Source organism: Trachypithecus francoisi, unplaced genomic scaffold, assembly GCF_009764315.1.
Source record: "Trachypithecus francoisi isolate TF-2019V2 unplaced genomic scaffold, Tfra_2.0 Contig00495, whole genome shotgun sequence".
Lineage (NCBI taxonomy): Eukaryota > Metazoa > Chordata > Mammalia > Primates > Cercopithecidae > Trachypithecus > Trachypithecus francoisi.
The window spans coordinates 83,215-100,090 of NW_022680679.1; the positions used below are offsets into that span (position 1 = coordinate 83,215).

General features: G+C 41.6%; 1 pseudogene across 1 annotated transcript; it reads right to left on the reverse strand.

Moving 5' to 3' along the window:
- Window positions 1-4,256: 4,256 nt before the first annotated feature.
- On the reverse strand, window positions 4,257-7,396 carry LOC117084496 (annotated as a pseudogene). The gene has a single exon (XR_004437483.1). The product of XR_004437483.1 is annotated as a putative protein FAM47C (transcript).
- Window positions 7,397-16,876: the final 9,480 nt, after the last annotated feature.

A 16,876-nucleotide genomic window follows, 5' to 3' on the forward strand; every position in this document is an offset into this window, starting at 1 on the left:
GCAGTATGGCTTGGTGGGGGTGAGGAGCCCCCACTGAGACTGTGTGCATGTCCCTGCAGGTGGTGGTTATAGCGTGGAGGTGGGAGCATTGGTGGGTGCAGGACTGTGTGTGCCCTCTGTGCATGTTCACACGGGCAGCAGTGGCTGCTCAAGGCTGGGGGCTAGTCCAGTGATTTCCATGCTTAGTTTTGCTCTGGCGGCTCAGGCTCAGGGGCAGGGTGCTGACAGGAGGGTCCTGGAGGGCTCTGTGCCCACCAATGTTCTGAAGACAATGGCGGTGTGGTGGGTGGGGAGTGAAGGTGAAGGGGTGCACTCACGCCAGCAGCAGTGACAAGGCACGGTGCAGGTGTACCATTGTGCTGGTGGGGAAGGGAAGGTTAGGTCTGCCTGGGCATACACGCACCAGCATAGCAATGTGGAGGGTGGCCATCAGTGCAAACGAGCTGTTGTGTGTTTTCAGAGGTCACTCTGCTGGAGCACTCTGCCAGTCAGGTGTGGTCCACCAGCTGTAATGTGGGCCCCAAGAGGCACCTGGCAGCTGTGGCCAGGCTGGGGCCCCACAGGAGGCCAGCAGACTGAGAGGTGCTCAGGTTGGACTAGTCCTGTCTCATGGGTAAGACTGCCCTGCAGAGTTCAGGTCCAAAAGTTCCCCTAGGACTAAATTATCCTATGCAAGCAATTCTAGCCTAGGGGGATGCACATCTCAGACGGTGCTCCACTAGTTGCTCCCACGGGGCACCCTCTGTGCTCTGCCTGTGACTGGATTTCTACCACTACCACTTCTCTAAGTAGCTTTCCCTGCCAACTCAAGTGTCCATGGTGGTCTAGGGTCTCCTCTTGCTGAGATTCCAAAGGCCCATGGTGAGGGTGGGCCTGCTAAACTCATCCCCTCTGTAGGAGTCACTGGGGGCCAGGAACACGTTCTGGTGTGCATTAGCCCTAGGAGGGGTTCCTAGCTTCCTCCCCCTTCAGCCCAGCCTCTGTATTTTCCCTCCGCCTGTTCTGCCTCTGCCTAAAGCAACTGGATAAGAACATGGCAGCACTGGGATGTGAGCTCATTTTTGCCTAGCTCCAAAGGCCTTGCTCATTCATTCAGACTCTCAGAAATGAACAATAATTCCCTTCATCTTCGTTAAATCACATATTCCTACAATCAAATTCTCCAAAGCTTTTGTGAAACCTATGTGATGCTGTAATACGATTGATTACTACAGTATTTATGGAATATACCATTCATAGCTTTAGGCTACACAGGCACAGTTACATATCAAGCTCTCTTGAATTCCCTCTCTTTCTAAAACCTATGGATTTGAAGTCAGGATGTTTTCAGAAGTCCAACTGGTGTAAAAATTCAAATAGATCAAACATTGTTTCTGTTTATATCTGTGTGAAAACTAATACCAATGTGTGTAATTACAGTGTGGAGAAACCCACGTAATTTCTCTGAGGAAAGTTTATTTCACTGGAAGTAGCCATTACCAAGAAGCAATAGAAACCCTAACCAGTGGCTCTTATTTTGCAATTACAGTTTTTCATCTTAAGGTTAGTATATGTGCAGCCAAAGCAAGCACTACTTTTTCATGTTAGCAATGGCTAAGATTGTGTGTGATACAGGTGAAGGTTATCACCAGATAAACACCATCAAAAAGTTATGTTTTTATAGTGTATTTCTGTTGTGATATTTTTCGTATCCTTCTTCCTTTACAACTCCCTCCTTCTCTTCCACAAATACAGGTTTTGTATTAATTCTGTGATGCCTGAGGCATTCGGCACTCCAATAAGTAATCCTTTAAGTCTCACCAGAATTGGAGTTTGATGATATGATGTCCGTTGTGTAGATGAGGATACATCCTCCGTGAAGTGCAAGGTAACATAACCAAATGTGAAAAGTAGGCCTCTCTCTTGCTGAAAGGAAGTGAACATTGAATGCTGCTGCATGAAGCCCAAGGCTTCAGTGGAGAACCTCAGAAACCAGATAACTCTGAGCCATAAGGCATGGTATGGCCTCTCAGAAGTCATAATAAATAAGTATGGGAATTTCCCTTATTTTGAAGGCATTAATGACTCATTTCTCTAGGATACTGACATAAGTTATTCAGTGGAAGACAACTGAAAATGAGGGTCCTTGTCTACAGATATAAGATCTTAATAAAAGTAATCATGAAATTGACCTTGATGGGGAGAGCACTGAAACAGGATTACATGGCCTGAGTGAAGTCCTAACAGTAGAGAAGATTATGTACAAAGACACAAGAAACACACAGAGGTAAGAAAAAGAATATTAACTGGAGTCTGGAATGCAGGAGCATGTGCGTGTATGTGTATGCACGTGTGTGAGTATTTATGTACCTAGATAAGTTTAGATGAGCCTGGAGAATTAACAAGCCATGCTTGTATTTTGCAAAAATACACTCAAGAAGAGACATGGGTTGGAAACCGTTGCAGAAATACAGATAGTGGTGACATGAACCTATGTTCATGATGATGAATTTGAAGAGAAATTATAGGCCTTGGCTTAGAAAACAACATGAAAAAAGACTTGGTTCTTCAGGAACACAATGCCCATGGAAAAATTTCACTAGAAACAGAATTTTCACATAGACAGATGTATATATCACTGCTGACTTGGATGAAATATATGCATATATGTCCATTTACAGATGGATTCTTTCATCTCTCAAAGAAAAAGTGCACTTCAGATCTACACTACAAATATATTTACCTACAAATTTACCTATACCAGACTTTTTTTTTACACTTTGAGTTCTAGGGTACATGTACACAACGTGCAGGTTTGTTACATATGTATACCTGTGTCATGTCGGTATGCTGCACCCATTAACTTGTCATTTACATTAGGTATATCTCCTAATGCTATCCCTCCCCGCTCCCTCCACCCCATGACAGGCCCCGGTGTGTGATGTTCCCCTTCCTGTGTCCAAGTGATCTCACTGTTCAATTCCCACCTATGAGTGAGAACATGCGGTGCTTGGTTTTCTGCTCTTGCGATAGTTTGCTGAGAATGATGGTTTCCAGCTTCATCCATGTCCCTACAAAGGACATGAACTCATCCTTTTTTATGGCTGCATAGTATTCCATGGTGTATATGTGCCACATTTCTTAATCCAGTCTATCATTGATGGACATTTGGTTGGTTCCAAGTCTTTGCTATTGTGAATAGTGCCATAATAAACATAAGTGTGCATGTGTCTTTATAGCAGCATGACTTATAATCCTTTGGGTATATACCCAGTAATGGGATGGCTGGGTCAAATGATATACCAGACAATTTTACCTGCTATGTCTGAAAGGTAAAGCAGTTGGTTAATTTATTTTTTAAACTTATGAATGCATTTTAAATTGCTATTAATGGAATGAAAATTATTTGAACTTGAATAGATATGTAAGGCTATTTGATGTTGCTTGGTAGCTTTTTCTCATACAGATCCTATTTTGCACATGAGATTTGCCAGGGAGTTGAAGCTACCTCCAATTCTGCACCTGTTTATATGATTTGGTAATAGTCTTTTGTTGTGAAGGTTTATGAACATGGTGAAATACATACATTCTATTGAGAGATATGATAAAATGGCATAACTCAAGTTTCAACTATGATTTTGATAAATAGTTTTCAAACTTGTTTTGGGGGGTTGATGGAATCCCAAAGAGGAAGATAACAATTTTACTATTAAAAAGTGTTAACATTATTTTGGCTATAGTCTCCAATTTTTGGTTAACAAAATAATTGTCATAATATTATTTCATTAGAATTTTCATATAAGAAGAGTTACGGAATTCTAATTTACTCAGCATAGTTTGTTTGTTTGTTTGTTTTTTGAGACAGGGTCTTGCTCTGTCTCCCAGACTGCAGTGTGGTGGCATGAAGCCATCCTCCCACCTCAGCCCCCCAGGTAGCTGGAACTACACGTGCATGCCACCATGCCTGGCTAATTTTTGCATTTTTTGTAGATACCAGGTTTCACCATGTTGCCCAGGCTGCTCTTGAACTCCTGGGCTCAAGCGATCCATCCATCTGGGCCTCCCAAAGTGGGAAGGGATTATAGGTGTGAGTCAATGCAGCCGACCCCATTTCTCTTTCTAAGATTAATTCTTCTTTTTGTTTCTGGTTGTATGTATTTTTACAAGTTATTGAAATGATGACATAATATTCACAATGCTTCAAAATGTGAAAAAAGTATATATGAATATTAATCACATAATTGATAAAATATATGAAATAATGAAGTCAAAGCGGGTCATTAAGAAATCTTTATAAACATTAGGTAGTGAATTTACAGATGTTGCCAACATTGTACATTCACAGGGCCAGTCATCATAAATTCTGATTGATGTTTAAAATGAGAGCCAGAAATACCCAATTAAGTAGTAAATTGAAAACCATCTAATCTTCTTCCGCTGCATCTGTGACGTCTTCTTTGTACTTGTAAACTTGCATTGCACGTTGAATAGGAGTCTTAACAGAGTCATAAGTCCATCCATTCCTGGCAAACAGCCTTTGAATGATGCCAGGCATTTCGTAGCCCTTGCTTAATATAAAATCCTTAAAGGCAATTGGTCCATAAAGACCGTCAAGAATGTCGGGTTCATCAGGCTTTTCAAGTAGGAGCTTGGGGTCAATCAACGGTTCATCACTTCTTAGCTTTTTCCCCAACTTAGGCTTGAGGTACCATGCTCCATACCCCGTCTTCACATGCTCTGCACTATAAGAATTCGATGCAGTCTGGATTTGCTCATCCAAGTCTTTTTCTGTGAGAAGAATTTGACCTCATCCATGTCATCCAGCTCCATGCTGCACTTCAGCCCTGAGGAACACTCGTTTATCTTCTTAATCTTTTGGTCTTGATAGTTTGCTTTGCACTCAGGGGTAAAGTCAAACAGAGTGCTGATGGATTCTTCATCAACTCCCAGGTCTCCTGCCCACTTGAAGTCACGGAGTTTTCTCGATGTGTATCTATGTTGAAGAGAGTCAGAAACACACTCCGTTGTGTTTGGTGTATCTTCCTGAACAGTTCTTTTAGATGGGATACTCCAGTCTTGGTAGGCTCCAGGCAGAGACTGGACACTCGACGAGTCTTGAGAGGCTCCAGGCGGAGACTGGACACTCGAGGAGTCCTGGGAGGCTCCGGGTGGAAACTGGACACCCGACGAGTCTTGGGACGCTCCGGGCGGAGTCTGGACACCCGATGAGTCTTGGGATGCACCAGGGGGAGATGGGACACCCGACTGTTGAAAGGCCGCGGGTTGGATTCCCCACAAAGGTATTCACTAGGCTCGGTGGGTTCCTCGGTTGTTGTCTCCTGACCCTCGCAACGAGCCCATGTGTCTTCCGGCTTCCTCTCAGAATCCACTTTCAGCACCTGTAGTAGGAAACTGGACACCCGACGAGTGTTGGGAGTTTCCGGGCTGAGATGGGATACTCCAGTCTCGGGAGGCTCCAGGCAGAGATGAGATACGTGAGTCTCGGGAGACTCCAGACAGAGATGGGACACTCCAGTTTCGGGAGGCTCTGGGCGGAGACTGGACACCGGAGTCTTGGGAGGCTCTGGGCGGAGATGGACACTCCAGTCTCAGGAGGCTCCGGGTGGAGATGAGATACGCGAGTCTCGGGAGGCTCCGGGCAGAGATGGGACACTCCAGTTTCGGGAGGCTCTGGGCGGACACTGGACACCTGAGTCTTGGGAGGCTCTGGGCGGAGATGGGACACTGCAGTCTTAGGAGGCTCCGGGCGGAGACTGGACACCCGGGTCTTGGAGGCTCTGGGCAGAGATGAGACACTCCAGTCTCAGTAGACTCCGGGCGGAGATGAGAGACGCAAGTCTCTAGAGGCTCTGGGCAGAGATGGGACACTCCAGTCTCAAGAGGCTCTGGGTGGAGACTGGACACCCGAGTCTTGGGAGACTCTGGGCCGAGATGGGACACTCCATTCTCGGGAGGTTCCAGGCAGAGACTGTACATCGGAGTCTTGGGAGGCTCTGGGCGGAGATGGGACGCTCCAGTCTCAGGACACTCTGGGCAGAGATGAGATACGTGTATCTTGGGGGCTCCGGGCAGAGATGGGACACTCCCGTGTCAGGAGGCTCCAGGCGGAGACGAGATACACAAGTTTCTGGAGGCTCCGGCGGAGACCGGACACCCGAGTCTTGGGAGGCTCTGGGCGGAGATGGGACACTCCAGTCTCGGGAGGCTCCCGGCGGAGACTGGACACCGGAGTCTTGGGAGGCTTTGGGCGGAGATGAGACACTCCAGTCTTGGGAGGCTCCGGGTGGAGATTAGATACGCGAGTCTTGGCAGGCTCCGGGGAGAGAAGAGACACTCCATTCTCAGGAGGCTCTGGGCCATGAGACACGCGTGTCTTAGGAGGCTCTGGGCAGAGATCAGGCACTCCAGTCACAGGAGGCTCCGGGTGGAGACGAGATACGCGAGTCTTGGGAGGTTCTGGGCAGAGATGACACACTCCAGTCTCAGGAGGCTCCGGGAGGAGATGGGATACTCCAGTCTCGGGAGGCTCCAAGTGGAGACTGGACACCTGAGTCTCAGGAGGCTCTGGGCGGAGATGGGACACTCCAGTCTCAGGAGGCTCCGGGCAGAGACTAGACACCGGAGACTTGGGAGGCTCTGGGCGGAGACAGGACACCCGAGTCTCGGGCGGCCGAGGGGAGAATTCCCTGCAGGGGTATTTACCAGGCTCCATGGGTTTGTCGGTTGTCGTCTCCTGGCCCTCACAAGCGCATGCGTCCTCCAGCTTCCTCTCAGGATCCAGCGGTTTCAGCACCTGTAGTAGGAGATCTGGAGGCGTATCTTCTCCAGATTGGAGTTCATGGCCAAGGAGGCTTGGCCATCAGCTGGGCTTCCACTTCCTCTACGAACGCCTTCCTTGCTGGTTTGGCTCCTGAGAGCTTGGAAAACAGGGCCGCTTTCTTGCGCAGCTTTTTCTTCCTGCTTTTGGGGTCAGCTTGGGGACCTCTGAGAGATATTTTGGGGAGTAAAAACTCGTCACGGCGACAAATGAGCGTATCTTCGGGAGACGTATAGGCGTAGCGGAAGTCGTCCATGCACTGCGTCACAAATACCCGGTTCCGAGGGTCCATGGGCGGGAACCTCAGGCGCCTGTGCTTGCGCTTTGCGATGCACTTGGAAGGCGGTTTGTCACAGTACCAGGGCTTGGAGTCCATGCCCGGGGACCTCGGCCGGTCCTGCGGCCTCTGGTCCCCCATGGTGGCCCTCGCTGGGGTGCCACCTCTCTAATTTCCACGGTTCCTGATCCCTGCGGCTCTAGTCGCTAGGAGACCGCCAGCCACGTGCAGCCCAGGTTCCTTCCTGGAGGCTGGGCAGCGCTGACGCCACCTGCGCAGCCCGGATTCTAACAGGTGTGTAGTGGAATCTCATTCTGGGTTTTATTTGTGTGTCCTAATGACTACTGGTATTGAACATCTCTATATTTGCTTATTTGCCATCCTTATCTCTCCTTGGTTTAAGTTTCTGTTGATTTTTTCCCCCATTTTTAAATTCTGTTGCTGGATATCATATTAGTTTTGAAAATTCTTGTTCTGTTCTACATCTAAGTCCGTTATCACCTATATGATTTGCAAATTTTTCTCTTCATCCTTGGCTTTTCCCTTTCATTGTCTTAACAGTGTCTATCAAAGAGAAGTTTTTTTTTATTTGATGAAGTCCAATTTATTAATTTCTTCTTTCACAGATTGTGCTTCTTTTGATGTATCTGTGAAAACTTTGCTTATCCAAAGGTCACAGAGATTTTTTAAAATTTAAATCTGTTTAAAGTTTTGTAAACAGCACACGATACAGATCAAAGTACTTATTTTTTTTTAAAGTGTCTATTGCCTATGTATATCTGGTAATTTCAGAACTATTTTTGTAAAGACTATATTTTCTCCACTGAATTACCTTTGGAAATTTGTAGAATATCAGCTGTCTATATTTTTTGTGGGTCAATTTCTTGACACTCTTTTCTCTTTCAGATTTTTCTCTCACACAAATTTCACCCTCTGTTGATTACTTTAGCTTTAAAATAAATCTAGAAATTTGGATGTATTAGTTCTTTAACAATGTTCATTTAAAAAGCTGCTTCTTCTAGGTCCTTTGAATTTCTACAGAAATTTTAAAAATAAGTTTGTCATTGCCTAAAAAGAATTCCGCTGGGATTTTGATTAGGATTCTGTGAATCTGTAGATCAATTTGTAGGTAATTGACACATTAACAATAGGAGGTCTTCTGACCACTGAAAAAGGTACATTTTCCCATTTGTTTATGTAATTTTTAATTTTCTCAGGAATATTTTGTAGTTTTTAGTTCGTATGTCTTTCACATTGTTTCTCCCCAGATTTTTTCTAAGTATTGCTTTTGATACTATTATATGTAGTATTTTTAAATTGAAATTTCCAATTTTTTGATGTTAGTATATATAAATATTGAGTTTTGTATATCCATCTTGTATCATACAAGCTTGGTAAACTCTCTTATTACTTTCAGGAGCATTTTTGTAGAGTTCATTGAATTTTCTATATATATGATAATGTCTTCTGTGAATAAAGACAGTTTCCCTTCTTTCTTTCCAAACTGAGTATCTTCATCCCCTCTGCTCAGTCCAGTTGCAATCCTTGATTTTCCTTTGAACAATATCAGTGAAATTTTTATCTCTCTTATGGTGTTTAAAACTATAACTATGAAAAAGATTTTTTATAAAAAATTTAATTATAGACAAATTCAGCTTGCATTATTCCTTAAGCATATTATTTTCTCATCACATGGTAATTTTTTTCTGTACATTCTTATTCATTTTTAAAAGAAATTTTCTTATTTCCCTTGTTAAGTGCAGCTGAACAATGTTTTCTACCATTACTAGCAGGTATGCCTTAGTTCCTCCTTGTAAATAAGGCATGATCAATACCTTTCTTCCCTGTGGCTCCTCCTCTGTAAAATAGATCAATATATTCCTCTTAGGTTTCTCATTAATGCAAAAAATGGTTTATGTGTAAATCAAGATAATCTATATAACATATATTTTTGTTTTGATTTTGTATCGTGTTTGGCGCAGAATAAGCATCCAGTAAAGTACTGTTATTTTACATGGGATTACTACAACTTGAAAATAAAAATATTCTACATTCAGTGCCTAAATAAAGGAGAAGCAGAAATCATACAGATTTATTTATATGTCACAAATATTTTCATTTATCAGTTATAAGAATCTGTTAAACTCTCAACATATTTAGTAGATTTCATAATGTGAAGTTGCTAAGACCATTTTGGTAAGGATTTATTTTTAACTTTCTCACTTGGAAAAATTCCATGGAATGTATGTTAAATTCAAGAGCCAATATTTCAACAATTCTCTATACAGTACTCTAACTAGTAAGCTCATATGAGTTCTCATTTATCTAAAGCGGGTGAGGGTTTGAATAAAACTTCTATATTCTAAATAATCCCGAGAAAAAACACACATTGAAGCTCCTAAAGGTCAACTGGGCATCTCCAAAATTTTTCATGTGGCTGTTCCTTAAAAGTTTTTGTACTTTACAGCCACTTCATTTTTTTCATTTTTCAAAGTAGAATATTATACAAAAGATTCATCTCCAGAGTACATAAATAATTATTAAAACTTAACAGTAAGACAACAGAGAACACAAAACAAAATGTATAATACATAATAGCTTAACTTGTATAGAGATACATACTTAAAGAAATACATATAGTTGTGTGCACATATTGGTTAGTATACATGCGTATATTTTATAGCTCTGTCTGCTGAGAAACTAGAAAAAAATGACATCCAAGTAGTGAAAAGTACATCCACTGCCCAGATCTTGGTTTCTAAATACAATTATCCAAAATAACAAAAGCAAAACGAGACATCCTTGGAGAAATGAGTAATTCTAGGCCTGCGGCAGTGAAAACACAAGATGAGCCTGGAGTATTATGTAATGCCAGAAAATAGGAAGTGCTCAGAAAACAAAAGAATAAAAGCAGATCAGGAGTCAAACTGAAAGAGCACTCAATGGCCAAAGTTAAAACAATTTAAGCAACATGAGAATTAAAATTAAAAAATTATAACACAATATAAAATAAAATATCCATGAATCCATAGTAATATAAATAATTGTACAAATAAATAAATGAAAAAAAAGGTGCAAATCTGTCTTATGAAGAATTTCAAAAAATGTACATAGATACTCCTCCCTCCATGAGGTGGAATTTAAATGTCCTCCCCAGAGTGTGGGCTGGATTCTAAAAAATTAAATATGGAAAGGAAAAAATGGTAACATTTTAGTGGAGAAGCCTGGCAGTTCTCTCCTTAACCAAGTGATCAATGTTAATATCAGCAGTGAGAAGTCACGTAGGTATCATGCACTACTCTGATAGGATGTGATGAGAAAGACACTTCACCTCTATAGTATTCTTCTCTAAATTCCAGAATCCTAGTCTACTGAGGAGAAAACATCTAACAAACCCAAGTCCAGGGACATCTTACAAAATTCTCAAGTACTCTTCAAAACCATAAACGTCATGGGAACAAGTAAAGGCTGAGAACCAGTCACAGATTTTAGATTAAAGAGACATGAAAACTAAATTCAATGTGGTAGGCTGAGTTGTATCCTGACACTGAAAAAGGACATGGGTATAAAAAATTTACAAATTTGAATAAAGTCTGAAGTTTAGTTAATAGTAATATGCCAATGTCAATTTTTTAGTTTACATCCATGTACAATGTAAGATATTAATTTTAGGGGAAGCTGAGCAAAATGTGCATGAAAATGCTTTATACAGTCTTTGCAACTGGTTCATAAATCAAAAATTATTCTAAAATAAAAAGTTTCCATTTTAGACTATATATTGCATCATGACAAATTATCAGCAAATTACTATTAATCATACAAGAGAGAAAGCTGTAGCTTCTTTTAAATGCATACTTATGGCCCCTCTGTCCCCATACATAGTAAAACGTAAGTTTTTCGAAGTGGAGCCAGTCATCTACATTTTACACGGTCTCTAAATTATATACACCAATAGGTGAGAATTACTTTTCTAAAGCCCTGTGCCTTTTATAGGCCCCAAAGGCTTTCAAAGAGTTTAAAAACCACAGTAGTTATGGTATTATCCAAAGTCACCAAATTTGGAGAAAATTAAATTTCAGCAAGTGCTATATGGGAAGGTAAAAATCAGAGAGTGGAGCCTGTGGACAAAATAATTCACTTAGATACATGTACATAACTAGTAGGCCCACAGGATAATGACATCATGATAGAAGAGTAAAGAAGATTCAAACTTTGGTGAGTACCTGACTGGCAGTGATAAAAAACTAGGAGTGAAAGCAACTTACTTGTGCAAACAGTCCTTGGGTTAAAGAAAACTGACATCACTATAGAGTACAGAGAAATTACAACTGGCCTGTTCAATCAACAAGCAACAACCGCCTTAGTATGAAGTGTTACTCCAGAAATGAATAATGCAGCTGACAAGCAAAACCAACACCAACAAGCTAATAAATAAATGTTCAAGGAAGTCAAAATGCTCTGAGCAGAGTAGCATGTAATGAATAAGTATACAAGAAAATTAAAATAAACAATGAAAATCAATTGTGATGAAGTGCATTGGTTTAATGGAGTCGAAATAATACCAGTTCTGACATCTTTGTGTGCCTCTGCCTGCTCTTCATTACCTATAACCTTTACTGCAGACTTAACTCAGGACACCATTTTCACCCTCTAGCAGACTCATGTTATCTGCAACCTTGTTGCCTCTTCCACCCACATGTGGCACCTGCCAGGCTTTCTCAGATACTCAATCATTTTCATTCTGATCCAACCCACTTTGGAATTCTTTTGCTTTTATTAGCTCTTGGTAAGTTTACTTTCTGGGATGGTTAATTTTCTGTGTCAACTTGGCTAGGCTATGGTGCCCAATTATTCGCTCAAACAGTCTAGATGTTGCTGTGGAGGGATTTTTTAGATGTGATTTAATATTTTATACCAGTAGACTTTGAATAAATCAGATTTACCCTGCATAGGATGGGTGAGCATCATCCAATCAGTTGAAGGCCTTTAGGAAAAAGACAAAAGTTCCCCCCAAAAGACGGAATTTTCCCTCCAGACTGAAACACAGCAATCCGTTTGAGTTTCCAGCCATTAGAATCAAGACTGCAATATCAACTTTTGCCTGAATTTCTAACCCATAACCAGCTCTGCAGACTTTGGATTTGCCAACCCCCACAGTTGCATAAACCAATTCCTTAAAATTTCTTTATCTATCTATCTATCTATCTATCTATCTATCTACAAGCATATATGTGTCTATTCTATTTCTATATATATAAAAATCTTATTTCCTATTATCCTATATATCCCCCTTTCTCTATATATACACACACACACACACACACGCATATATACACACACACATATTTTCTTATCTTTCTGTAGAATCTTGATTAATACACTATTCATTTTTATCAGTTTTCTACCAGTAACAATGTACATATCTTGTCTTATAATGATATGCACTGCAGCAATTTTACCACTGCTACACCCACTGACAATTTTTCTCAGCAAGGTATAAAATATAGTTAAGGAATAAGAAATAATATAGACTTAAAGATTTCCATTTTGTTTTTGAATCACAAAGCGTAGAAGAATTATTCCGTACCTTGGCTGAATATCAGAATCACTTGTGGCCCATCTTAAAAGTATATATGCCAAGGTTCTAACCCAAGCCTGCAGAATCAAAATTCCTCCCATTGATAATGATTCACAGCCAAGGGCTGAAATCCTTGGATATATAGTAATTTGATCACAGTATCTCAGACAGGATATATTCCAGCACTACTAATATTAATAAAGAACTTGAGGCAAAAAGAGAACAAATGACTTACACAAGTTCTCAAAAAGTAAGAATGAACAGTGTCAGGCTAATATTTTTCATATTTCTAGAAGATTTGTCCTATTTTCTGGTATAAATTCCAGAAAGATATGACAGTATTCTTGTCTCCTTGTATGCATATTTGTCATCTGGTCCATTGTTCCAATTCACAAATATAAATATATTGCAATATTTAGAAAATAATCGAGCAGAGGCAGCTCTATTTTATAAGGTGGTTCAGGTACAAATGACACTCCCTAGTATATAGCTAGAGGACTTCACAAATGGCTAAAATCTTGGCAATTTTGTGTGTTGATAAAGTAATAAAACTTTGAGGACAGGTAAATGTTACTGTGCCGTATCCTCTGATTTAATTAAAAAAGACTGCTCTCACTTTCCTATTGATGGAATTTCGTAGATGCATTTAACAAATTGTCATTACTCTTAGCTTATTTTCTAGTAGCAAGCAAAATAATTCCAGAATCACTTCATATCATGGATATGAATAATGTAGAATAATCAATAATCTCAGTTGTCCACGAGTGCTGATTTAATCTTATTCCTTGGCTTCTAATGCAAAATTTGCATCTTTTACAGAATTTCCAATTCACAGAGTACTGTATGCATACACACATAACCAGTTAAAAGCCATGTTCTCAGCTAATGTCCAACATTGTTGGAAGAGCAGGCAAAAATACGCAATATTAGTATTATTTACAGACAGATTGTTACCATTTTAACCTCAATTTTGAAATACAGGTTGTTGGCCAGGTGTGGTGCCTCAAGCCTGTAATCCCAGCACTTTGGGATGCTAAGGTGAGTGGATCATGAGGTCAGGAGTTCAAGACCAGCCTGGCCAAGATGGTGAAACCTCGTCTCTACTAAAAATACAAAAAAAAAATTTAGCTGGGCGTTGTGGCGGGCGCCTGTAATCCCAGGGACTCGGGAGGCCGAGGCAGAGAAATGCTTGAACCCAGAAGGCAGAGGTTGCAGTGAGCCGAGATCACGCCACTGCACTCCAGCCTGGGTGACAGAGCAAGACTCCATCTCAAAAAAAAAAAAAAAAAGAAAAGAAAAAAAGAAATACAGGTTGTTAATTTTATGTTAAAACCACAACTCTTAAGAATAACATATATGTATCTATATACACATATATTTATGTATGTACACACGCATATATATTCATACCACAATTCACATAAAGGTCCAAAGTTTAGCTGAATTTAACATTAGTGATCAAAGCCTAATATGTATAGGCAAGTGTATGCATTCAATACACATGTGAACGCACCACAGTTTTCTAAGATATTATTGAACCTTTTACAAAATGTTAATTGAGTTGTGATTTTATAAAAATAGTTCTAGTATTATGTTATATTACTATCTGTGTGTTCATTTGACCTAACAGTACTCCTTACAAAGAAAAGAGTCTGAAGGATATTCTACATCATCTAGCTGTGAAAGAGCTTTATGATGCCAAGTGTCCCATACAGAGTTTACGCCAATGAACTGGCTTAATTTAGAATGTAATCTAACCAATTATACTTAATAACATGGCTAGGAACATCAGCCCCATAGTCTAAAAACCAGTGCCTCTGGGAAAAAATGAAGTGGACTTCTGGTTTTGCATAGGATATTGTGATTGCTATTTCCGTTGCTCCTTTTACATTTATAACATATAAATAAGCTGAATATGATTTTTCATTTTGTAGCCACAATCTCTGTAGACAAACTGATCAACTGAAATATTTACATTGATTTGGCCAACATATTTATCAATGAATAATGTTTTAGGAAGTTATTTTCAATGATTTAGGAAGTTATTTTCCTGATTTGGACAATTGTGCACCTGGATTCATTTACAAACTACTCTCTTTTTTTTTTTTTTTTTTTTTTGAGGCGGAGTCTCGCTCTGTCGCCCGGACTGGAGTGCAGTGGCCGGATCTCAGCTCACTGCAAGCTCCGCCTCCCGGGTTTACGCCATTCTCCTGCCTCAGCCACCCGAGTAGCTGGGACTACAGGCGCCCGCCACCTCGCCCGGCTAGTTTTTGTATTTTTAGTAGAGACGGGGTTTCACCATGTTAGCCAGGATGGTCTCGATCTCCTGACCTCGTGATCCGGCCGTCTCGGCCTCCCAAAGTGCTGGATTACAGGCTTGAGCCACCGCGCCCGGCCACTATTGTCTTTTTCTAAATGTTAGAGATGTTTGATGTGAGGAAGACAAACTTAAGGAGGGAGACCTACATGGAGGAAACTGTGTTTTTCTCTACAGCATAATTCAGGAATACATTGGTTTAGAAGTCAAAGTGATGATTTGGAAGGAACTAAAAGCACTGATATTTGGTAGAGACCTGGTGAACTAGGGAAGCGATTCTAAATAGATTATTTTGGATGTGGAAGAGATACTTCCAGTCATCATCGCAGTTTTTAGTCCTTGACAGTGACTTAAGGTCTCAGGAATGCTAAGCAATGTTACAATACCTGCACATACAACACAATCATATGCCCCGCCAACAGCAGCTGCTCTCAGTGTTGCAGGACTTGTCCTTAGTTCAGCTAAAGACTAGCTCCTTGTCCATCCCACGGTCACGAAAATTCAGGCTTGCTGACGGTTTGAAGGCTGAGTAAAGCAGAATCTTATTGGGTGAAAAGGGAAAAAGGGGGAAGAGGGACTTTCCACAAGTCCAGAGTTCCTGCCCGTGCACTTCCCACCTCATGCTGTTTAAATCCCAGGTTCTACACAGGAAGAGGTGGGGCCAGACTTCTCCCCGTTGCAAAGGGCGCGAACTCCTGTGTCTCCACCCCAATGCGCAGGCTGGTTGGTGTTTTCCTGGGGGACCCCCTCCCACCTGGCTGTCTCATTCCCCTCTCTGAAGAAGTACATCTAACTGCTGTTAGAATAAGGATAAGGACGAAGACCGATCTTAACTGCTTCCTGCTGAAGGGGGGCGCTGTTTTGGGGAAACGGCAGTCAGATCGCCCTCAGAGGCCTATCTAAGGGTTCCCAGCAGAAGGGGCCATCGTCAGAGGCTCTGGTTGTATGACAGTTTGGAGTTTCATGGCCTGAAGGTAAGAACAGACAAACTGGGTTATTAGAAAACATGTATCGGCCAGGCGCGGTGGCTCACGCCTGTAATCCAGCACTTTGGGAGGCTGAGGCGGGTGGATCACAAGGTCAGGAGTTCAAGATCAGTCTGGCCAACATAGTGAAACCCCTTCTCAACCAAAAATACAAAAAATTAGCCGGGTGGTGTGCCTGTAATCCCAGCTATTCAGGAGGGTGAGTCAGGAAAATCACATGAACCCCGGAGGCGGAGGTTGCAGTGAGCTGAGATTGTACCATCGCACTCCAGCCTGGGCAACAGTGTGAGACTCCTCCTCAAAAAAAAAAAAAAAAAAAAAAAAAAGAGAGCATGTATCAAAACGAAACAAGGGGAAGGGGAAGGATAGCTCAAAACTTATAAAGCCCTTTTACCAGTTTGCATGGGGACAGGGAGGCCAAATGCCCGGCTGGTAAAAAACTTCACCCTTTTGCCATTACGTTGGGCTTCTCGGTTCCCCCTCCCCTGAGCCCAACCCCAAGCCAATCAGTTTAGAATTTAGGAAATTAACTCTTTCCAGTTTGGAGGATGCATCTGAGGGAAGTGTTCCATAGTACGGGGACACAATTACCTATCAGTGAAGAGAGGACAGAGGAGGAGAGAAGAAAAAAAAAGGTATTTTTTTTCAAAGGAGTCCCAGGGGTTCGTTCAGGATGCATTCGAAAGGGGTACAGACTGAAGATGAATGGCTACCCATATAGAAAGAGGGGAGCAGGCATCCTAGTTCTCTTCTCTGCCTAACAGATACCTGTGGTACCTGAATGAGAGAGGGAAGAGAGTCCTCTTTCCCTCTTCTGTCCTTGTATCCCCAAGACCTGTCAACCTTGGCAGATGTGGCCATGAGTGTAAAAGCGACTTGCACCCATGAAGCAGGGGGTCGA